This window comes from Pocillopora damicornis, chromosome 11 (assembly GCF_964200805.1).
Source record: "Pocillopora damicornis chromosome 11, jaPocDami1.2, whole genome shotgun sequence".
NCBI lineage: Eukaryota > Metazoa > Cnidaria > Anthozoa > Scleractinia > Pocilloporidae > Pocillopora > Pocillopora damicornis.
In genome coordinates this window covers 19,570,617-19,580,728 of record NC_142680.1, presented here as the reverse complement: position 1 = coordinate 19,580,728, position 10,112 = coordinate 19,570,617, and the positions used below count along the sequence as shown (strand labels likewise).

The 10,112-nt window shown below is 39.0% G+C and overlaps 1 long non-coding RNA gene across 1 annotated transcript in view; it reads left to right on the top strand.

Moving 5' to 3' along the window:
- LOC149038030 (uncharacterized) overlaps positions 1–10,112 on the top strand; it is a 92,589-nt gene that overhangs the window by 75,773 nt on the left and 6,704 nt on the right. The window lies entirely within an intron of this gene.

The following is a 10,112-nucleotide window of genomic DNA, read 5'->3' as shown; positions in this document are numbered from 1 at the left end:
AGTTATTCTTAGTCAATTCAGAAATTTAACATCTCTTCTTACCACAAGGGAATCTCTTGAATTTATGAATGTGCATTTTCAAGGCCATCAAGCAGTAAGGATAGGGCCATTACACGAGTCCTTCTCTCAAACGTTAGTTGGCGGATTACTTCCAAAAGCGACTGCTTCTGAATGCTCGAAAATTGCGAAAATCTGTGGGTTCGTACCTTTGGCCATGAAACTGTTGTGTTCTTTCATTACTGAAGATAATGCTCAGCCGAGTCAATTTTTAGACAGCTTCAAGGAGTCTATAGAGAGTGACCTTTTCGAGCTGTTGGACAATCCAGATTATCCAAGCTATCTGCAATTGAAGTTCCTATTTGAATCCTCTTTTCAGAGACTCTTTTCATCAGAGAAAGAAGCGCTGGCATCACTTAGTGTTCCCCCTGTAGATTTTAACCACTCAGTTGCTGCAGCTGTCATGGGTGTAAAAACAACTCTGGAGGCCAAGAAAATCTTGCATAGGCTTCGGAGAAAATCTTTCCTCGACTCCAGCTCCAAAGCTGAGTTATTTTCGATGCATAAGTTGGTTCTGTCGTTTGCAAGAGAAAGAGGTGCAGATGAAATGAATGAAACCATGCTAAACTCCAAAGCACGTTTGCCTGCGTTTTACTTTTCTATTTACGTCAATTTGACACTTAAGAATGTATTGAATAATCCCAAGGAAGCATCAGAGTTGTGCGACCTATGGATCAGTTTTCATAAAATGACCTTAAAACAAAAGGTAAATCTTGATTAAAATTTGCATCAAGATGGATTATTAAGAAGCTATTTGGACCGTGGCCGCGCTCTTCATCAAATGCAAAACTATCTTGGAGCCATTCAGTCCTTTCAACGTGCCCTTGACGTCCCAATAGCACTGTTCGGGGAAGATCACCCAAACATAGCTCAACGTTACTTTTTTCATGGAGAAAACCAACTTCTTGTCAGCAGCTCAGTCCTTTCAGCGAGCTCTTGACGTAAGGGTTGAACTCTTCGGGGAAGAACACTTAGACACAGCTCAGAGTTACTTTAACCTCGGAGTAACATCACATGCTTTAAGCAATTTCTCCTCAGCAATCCAGTCCTTGCAGCGTGCTCTTGACATAAGAGTTAAGCTCTTCGGGGAAGAACACCCAAACAGAGCTCTAAGTTACTTTTGTCTCGGAGTAACCCAGCATGCCTCAGGCAACTTTTCGTCAGCACTTCAGTCCGTACAGCGTGATCTTGAGATAAGAGTTAAACTCTTCAAGAAAGAACACCGAGATACAGCCGGAGTAACATCACATGCTTTAAGCAATTTCTACCCAGCAATTCAGTCCTTGCAGCGTGCTCTTGACAGAGCTCAAGGTTATTTTTCTCATGGAGTAACCCAACATGCCTCAGGCGACTTCTTGTCAGCACTTCAGTCTTTGCAGCGTGCTCTTGACATAAGAGTTAAACTCTCCGAGGAAGAACACCCAGACACAGCTCAGAGTTACTTTAACCTCGGATTAACTCAACATGCCTCAGTTGATTTTTTGTCAGCACTTCAGTCGTTGCAGCGTGCTCTTCACACTTGACGTTTAAAACTGTTGAGGGTAGAACACTAAGTTAATGCTTAAACTTTTTTTTTCTCGCAGTAGAGAAGTAGAGAATGTACTGAACAACTGTATTAATGGGATTAATGACTAAGAGTCTAATTATTGAAAAGCGCAGCTTTATTTTTGGTTCAAACTCTTCTTGGAAAACCACCAAAGTTATCTAGTTATCCAGTAAGGTGGGGGGGGGGGGGGGAGATGAGGTACTCCCTAAACCATGTCCGCTGAACCTTTCAGACTCGATCTACGCCCGTTTTAAACTTCATAATTATATACCAAAAAATTCTAGTGTGCGTATAAGTCGAAAGCATGTCAATCATTCATGCCAGGACGGATAATGCATGCACTTTAAGTACCTCCCGTTGTTCCATACAAAGCCTTAGAAAATTTTCTAAGGCTTTGTATGGGACAACGGGAGGTACTTACAGTCCACGCGTTTTTCCGTCCTGTCATGCTCAACAGAGAAGATAAAGAAGGCATTTGAAAATATATATTGTTTGTCAGAGCGACGAAGGGCTAACGCTAGAAACTTCAGCTCAGAAACTCTCTACGGCGGCCAATTTACACTAAGGTTTCTTCCCGCCCTCAGAGGCCGAATAAATCGATTTTTCTTTTTATTTGACTAAACTGAATTCAAACATTTAACTTGACGTTTCCATAAAAAAAATTTCTGAAATCTTTGAAAGCACCCGAGTTATTTAGAAAAACCTACTTTAAAATAAAAGTTAATAAATCAGGAAGGTGTCATAATCTCGGACCGGTTTTTCCATTTTTTCCGCGGGTTTTTTCCTTCGCCTCTGGTAACTTTGCCCATTATGATTGTGCCGTCCTCCTCAGCACTCCACTGAGCTATCGAGATAAACAGATAAAAAACGGGTCTGCATTGGATTGTTTTTGCCGAGAAATCTTGATCCATCGTCATTGACGCTAGGAGTTCCCGTGGTCCCATCGGTTTGCAGTTTCTGGAGGCGAGATAATCTATTGGCGTGGCGCGTGTTTTTTGCGAACCTTCATGAGCTAAAATCTCGCATTTGATTATGGGAGGAATACAACAACTTTGAGAGAATTGAAAGGTTATATAGATTTAACCAATTTTCATCAAAGTTCGCCAAAATATTTTAGGAAGAATGACAAATGAAAGTGTGTCGGGAATTTTCATATTTGAAATATTTGTCCCGTGGTGTCCATTTACGCAACACGCCTCGCATATTTTTCGCTACTTCAAATTTAGATGCCGATATCTATACAACCAATCAGAATATCGAAAAAGCCTGACACACTTTTTTGATTGATGCCTTGTGAACAAGACTGTGCAGCCATTTTGCTCGTGCTGCGGCATCCGATACCCCATGACTGCAATAGAGGAATCCTTGGTCGCTTCACGCCTTTACGGCTCCTGACACTTCCTTAAGGGAAAAGTCGCTTAAAACAATTAAGTGACTAAACTTGAGAGAAGTTAATCTTATTAGCAGATAAATCTAAATTTGGTTGGAAAACGGTAGAAGAATATTTTCAGCGCGAGCTCACGGAAAATGAAGATGACAAGAAGAAGATACGTCGCGCCGAAGAAAAAGCTGAGATAGCTTTGAAGTCTGCATCCACCAGAGCCGAGTGACGGCTAGCGTTAGAGAAAATTTCTAATACTCCTTGTAAAGTTGATACTTTCAAAACAACTTGCTAGCTCGCAACAACTACAAGAAAGTGTCGGTTCCCAGCGTATAAAGGTAACAATTAGCAAGCTGTCAATATTTGACCAACGTCACTATTTCTCACTTCACTAGCGAATCATGTTGAGAAACAGTTCCCGCAATTTCATATTTTGCAGTTAAGATCGGTCGAAAAAAACGATTGATGATATACAAATTATAAAGAAACCGTTGTGTAGATTAGAATTACAATTTAAAAGATAACTAAAGAGAAAGTAACCTTTGAAGCTTGTTACATAACAACAGAATAAACAGCAAATTCGATGAAGAAAGGGCGTATCCTAAGTACCGCCCTCAAAAGAACTACTTGCCATTCATATAACTCAACTTATTATAAATTTAGTGCGAGAGATGAAAAGCACAAGTTGTATGCACCTTAATCTCCTTATAGAAAGAGGTGTTGAACGTGCTAGATCAAAAATTAGGAATTGCTTTCTTGATCAAGAATTCGACATGAAATTGGTCTACAAAGAAAACGAGCCTGAAAGGAATCGAAAGAATAAGAAGTAGCAATTTCCAGGAATTCCGGCACGAGACTAACTTTTCCAGATCAGATTACTCTCTTACTATCAAGAAGATTATCTTAATTAAAATATATCTTACCGTAAGATAATTGAAATACCTCACGCCAAGTTTTAATTACCGTAGAACTGAACATCCGCTTTCACGTCGAACTCGCGATTGGAGAGCATGCCATAATCACTAACAGCTTAATACAAACTTTTGTGGAGTTATATGGACTATTTTCTTTCAGATAGAAAAGATAACAATTACCCTATTTACAAAGTAAGGCCGTCATCGAAATAGAAAATTATCAACTGCTTACAATATTTATTTTTACTGAATGGCTTATGCTAATATGTTATTTCTTTTCATATTCCCAACACCAAAGGTGATGAAGCTCTTATAATGCTTCTAGATAAGATATGTTTGAATTTTATCGTTAAACACTAGGCAACTTCAACAACATAGAAGATGTGATACATCGTACTCAAGTAGTAAAGAGGAAATGAAAGTTGCGAGTACGGTTCAGTCCTACGAAGGAGAACCACGTGCATCAAACGAAGATTTCGACGAAGACTGACAAAGACGGTTTCTCGCCTGCGGTGTTCAGGTCAAGATTAGAACAAAAAAACTCCTGTTACTGAATTTTTTTAGTTTGTTGCGTCTGTGTTATGTTTTCTATGGCGAAATCTATGTTAAGAATGTTACAAAGTTTTTTGTCAGTTCTCTAGAATTTCGTTGCTGTAGAGTAATTTCCTAAGCAAAACAAAAGCTAACTTTTGACGAAATGATCAGCTGTATCACGAGGCACAAGAATTTTTCCCCGAGAAGTCATCGGGCAGATTCACGGCAAGTTGCTCCTTTCTTCAGAGATTGCAAAGGCAGAGGCTATCGTCGTCGAGCCGGTAAAACGGAAAAAGGGTGAGTTTATGGTCATCTGATTCAAGTTAATAAGGATTTTAATGGAGAAAAAAATTTTTAGTCTAAGAGTAGCATTGCCATATGACCCATTTCGCTCAATGGGAAATAAATATAGTTGTCAGTATTGTATTGCAAATGAATCTTTCGTATCCAAAGCCTTACACACAACCTCAGATTCGCTGTCATCTAATTTGCCCCCTTAGGACAAGCAAGTGTTCAAAGGGATTAATTGCGCAACACACATCCTCTAGTATCAGGCTCTAGAAGTTTCGTGTTTCATTTCGTGTCACTCTTTACTTCGAGCGCACACCAGAGATCCTGTACTGTACTGTTTCGATTTTCTTCCCATTGGGTCGTCAAAGTAGGTGTTCAGGTTATAAAGAGTCAAAGTCATGAATTCTCATGAATTTGGTCGTCCTGGAGGTACTGTACCGGTCACAGTGATAACAAACAATCCGAACTCGCGGAGGATGACGAGCCAACGAATGCTGAGAGTATTCCTCTCACCAACGAGAATGGTGCTGGTTGTGAATATATGGAAGTCATATATTTGAACTGCGGTTAAAGACGTGAATATGAAAGCTATCTTCGCAGTAATGAAGTGCAGTGCTCCGGTATCGCAAAGGTCATGGGTTCAAATCTCGTACAAGTGTTCAAAGCAAGTGTTCAAAGGGATTGAATAAAATTCAGGCCTTCTTTTCACTACTACTTAAGTAGTGTTCATTACTGCGAAGGTCGCTTTCATATTCACGAGAATGGTGCTGCCGGTTCTTCCCAACCATAATTACAATCTTTGGCCGAATCGGTGAGGCTTTTGTCCTCTGAGATGAAGGCTCTTCGACAGGAAATCAACGAGCTGCGGACGTTCGTTCGTGCTTTCGCTTCCGAGCAACCAACTCCTGTCGTACCGCCTAGTATGTCTGCCCGAGCTGCGCGCTATGACGGATTTGATAAAAACAGCGGATCTGCGTGTGGATCAACTCTGTGAAGCAACAAACGCTCTCTCACCGATGAGACTTTTTGTTGTCGACCTTTTTCGGAACATCGGAATAAAGTGTCTCCGTTACTTTAATTCATCCCGGACCATGCTTTTGGATCAGTTGAGATGTGATTTTCAACGGATTTAGCTTCTATCAGCTCTCCTAGGCATCGTGCGTTTCCCAAATCCACAACAAAGAGTGCTCTCGAGGCATTCCAGTGCGAAAACAAATGAGATGACTGATAAATTTATAGATTTCAGCTCCCTTTATTTCTAAAAGGGATACTTTAAACTGTGCGTTTCCTTGTAGGGAATTTGGCAAATTTTCATATATCAAAATACATCGCCGAAGATGCATATCCCCTTCCTAAGACTTGGAATGCGAAGCCTTCCAAAGTGAAAGACCGACTAGCGGTGAAATCTTAAGCGCAGTGTCACCAATATCATGGCTTGTTAGCCCTTTATACCCTAACATGAGCATTCATATTCTCCATACTGTTCTCTGTACATTTACTAAGGTGCTGACAGGGAGAATTTGTCTAACAATCAAGAGCTTTTTTAGTTGGTGATCATTTCCTTTATTCTCATGACCTTAATGTGATTGAGTAGTGATATTGTAAGGAGAAATTAGATGAAATACACTCTTAGGGTTTAAAGATTGTGCGCCACTGCTGCCCCCGCACTGTCACTAATTTCTGATGCGATGGCAAGTGCTTTCTCATGACATTCTTCAGCTTGTGATATTCATCGAGAAATTGCGACACAATTCCTAGGTTTTCGAAACCTTTCACTCTATTGCCTTCTTAGCACTTTCCACGGCTATGGTAAGCACTTTCTCATGACATCCTTTCGCATTATGGTAGTCACCATGTGATTGCTAGACAGTTCCTAAGTTTCCGTAATTTTCCCCTTCTACTTCCCTGTGACCAAATTAAACATTTCTCCAACTTTTCTCCTCAATTGTTTTTACAATTGTTTTACAAATTTACAATTTGTTTTTTGTAAATTTCCTTCTCGAGTCTACCATTCTTTGCTTTCAAGTTATGATTATTTTCCATATCGTATTTTTGAGAAATATTTATTTCTGAAATTGAAAAAGGAAAATTACGCGGCATTCAATGTATGACTTAGACTACTGTTCATAATTACATAGACGAAAATGATTAAGATTTTAAGGCACTGATAAGCTTGATAACAGAGATTTAGAAAAAGTATTTGTTGTTCGCGTTTAACCACCTCAAAGAGTGCTTAAGATAAGCTCTTTTACCGAAATTTTTGGTCATTTAAACTGCTGTGTTTTACAATGATTTCCAGCCCTAAAAAAGGCTGTAACTGCACATTCGAAAAATGATGATCACTGTTTACGCGAGTTTGATATCGCCAAACAACTGCTGACACGTCACTCGACTTTCACGCATTTTATTCATTAATATAATCGACTTTTCTTTTCAGCAAAGGCCTTTGGTGTTAATGTGTTAAACAAAATGATAATTGGTGGCTTTTAGATATGGAATTTCTCTTCTCATGTTCAACTTGATATCTCACTTGTCCGCTCACTTGCGGAGATATCGCAATGAACGCTCGATGAAAAATTCCAAATCTGCGCCCGCCCGTGCATTAGTTTTTATCAAGAGATCTAAATAACTTGTTTCTTTTCATATATGGTTTTCTTAGATTCAGACCCGGATCAGTATTTCAACGACCAAAAGCCTGAGAGCTACTAATCATACACGTGCAAGGCAACGTAATTATTAACTCAGCTTAGCTTTTGAACTAGTTTTCACATTACAGAAATGTGGCTGCTTTTGCTTGGTTAAAAATGCTAAATTCCCTCTATTCGAAATTCTCCACGAAGTGTTGTTCGAAGTGTTTAAATCTGATTTTCTTGAACACCTCTCCCATCAAAAATCAAGAAAAAGCAATGTTATCTTGTTATAAATAAAACATCCCTAAAGAGAAAAGTAAACTGAAATAATTTTCGTTATTTAGCTGAAAAAAATCTCCGACAAATTCAGAAAAGTACAAGACGAGGGGATAGAAGGTGGATTCAGAAATCTTCTGAATGTGTCTCAAATTCCTTCATTGTACTCATATAGTGCTCAAAATTCGCTATTTCAACTGCTGCATACTTTCTTCCGAACTAAAACAATTAAACACGAGGGCGCGCTATAAAAGGAGAGGTGCCTTAGGTACCCCTGGATCATTTGTCAGTCAACCGTCGTGACATACAGAACTCCAAAACGGCTTGAGCTGCAGCCAATGCAAAGCACTGACCAGAGGCGCATCTCGGTAAATCTGGTGTTATATCGATACGACACTCTGAAGCTGATTAAGTCTTTTTTTCTCGTTACCAGTTTGCTGAATAATGTACTGATGTTGCAAGGGGAAGTTGACTGTTCATTATTACTGGGTGAGGAAGAATGAAATACTCTCCATACTCGTCGAAATACAACACAACTTGCAAAATACTTATAAATACAGCGAATTGATTACAGATAGAATGAAACTGGGCGGAATTACATAAATTCGAGTAAACAATGTTTAACCTCGCACTTTCTCGGATATTTTTACATGATTTGATCAAATGTAACAATGAGGCGGTAGCTTTGTAGAATAATTGTTGGGGTACGGACAGTTAAATTTACATTTTTGGAGAACTGAAGATTTGGTATTTGTTGTCTTGATGCAATGACTGATGAAACCAAAAGCATGAAAATAAAACGATATTTTCCCGCAATTAAAAGAGAGCTTGAAGACTAGGGCCCCCAACAAATGTTTTCGTTCGAAAACAGCGATATACTTTTTGACACCTTTGTTTTGGATGACTTCTTGTCAACTGATTTATATTTTTCCACAAATTGTTTAAGGATTTAACAAGACTTCAGATCAAACGCGCTCGCATTTGACTTACATGGCTTGTTCTCTACTTTTTCGAATCGACACGCGGTTAGCTCAGTTACACATAAGGTTTAACTCTATTTTCTGCACGAGGATCTACGTTTCAGGTACAACAGTTTACTATCATTTGTATTTTACTTTCCTTTCAATTTCAAACTTTCGATTTCTGTCTTAGTGCCTATTCCATTTTGGTGAATTTAATTTAGTCTTTGTCTCAAATATGATTGATATGTCGTCGCAAATTATATCAAATTGTTGTTATCTTTGTTTACGTGATGTCACTTCATCTCAGTCACGACAATCACAATTTTTCTTCAGTACGGCGAATTTTCATGAATTCTGGAGTGGTAGTAGTCGAATTGAAGAGAAAGAATTCGATAAGAATTGAGAGTATAGCGTCCGTTCTTGTTTTTGGAACGTCTGTCGTTGTCTGTGACAATCATCTTTTAATCCCTTTAAATACAAAAAGTGAAAATTCTCTCTCTGATGCCCGCAAATTATCCAGCAAACGGTAATAAGAATACTCAAACTTATCAGGAAGTTGTTATCTTGATCTAACACCAGATCCTTGTAACAGCTCGAGGGGAGAATTAAAAATCAAATCTTGCGAGTTAAAGGTTGACGAACAAACCTCTCTCGTAGATTAGGTCAATAAGACTAAAAGATCGATTGTTGCTTCGGAATTGAAATGTTTTTTGTATCTAAAATGTTGTCTTACCAGGTACCGCCTGAAAAAATACAAAACCAATGAGTCAAGCTTCACGGCTGTGTAAAATTAGAATTTTATTCGTAGAAAAATTCAGTCAGAATTAAGCCAGCTCGAGGAGAAAGCGGCGTGTTTTAATCAGCGGCGCGTGGAAGAACAAGAGTCACGCGAAAAAAAAAAAAGTATTTTCATCACCCGTTACGCAATGCGTGACAGATATCGTCAATTGGCCTTCGTAACGCTCGTGCAAGACAACCTTGAAAAGGGAAAAATGCTTATCATTCTTGCCACATAAGTTCGTGGTAAAAAAAAAAAAAACAAGGACAAAAACAAAACAAAACAAAAAACAACGTTTTAGTTCTTGGAAGTTGTCAAGATGAATAATGAATAAAGGAGGTAAGTAACTAAAGACACTGAGTTGACAACGTAAAGTGACCACCGTAAGGAGTTTCAAAGCTGACGTTTCGAGTGTCACCCCTTCGTCAGGGCGAATGGCTAACGCTCGTACAAGGAAGTATGATGCATTTGTAGTTGTGTTGATCTTTAATGCAGTTGGGGTAACACTCGAGCAAGATATCTTCACAACTGACATGTCGAAACTAGTAGCGAATTTTGGGGGAGGTAAGCAATTTAACAAACTGACATCGAATTCTTCGAACATGTGTCGCCCAGAAAAGGAGACTCTCTTGTGTTTGGTCCTCTATACCTTGATTGAATCAGAACGGGAATTTTTATTTCCTACGATTAATTTCTTTCTTATCCAAGCCTACATTACTTAAGAAGGAACCAAAGATGAAAAC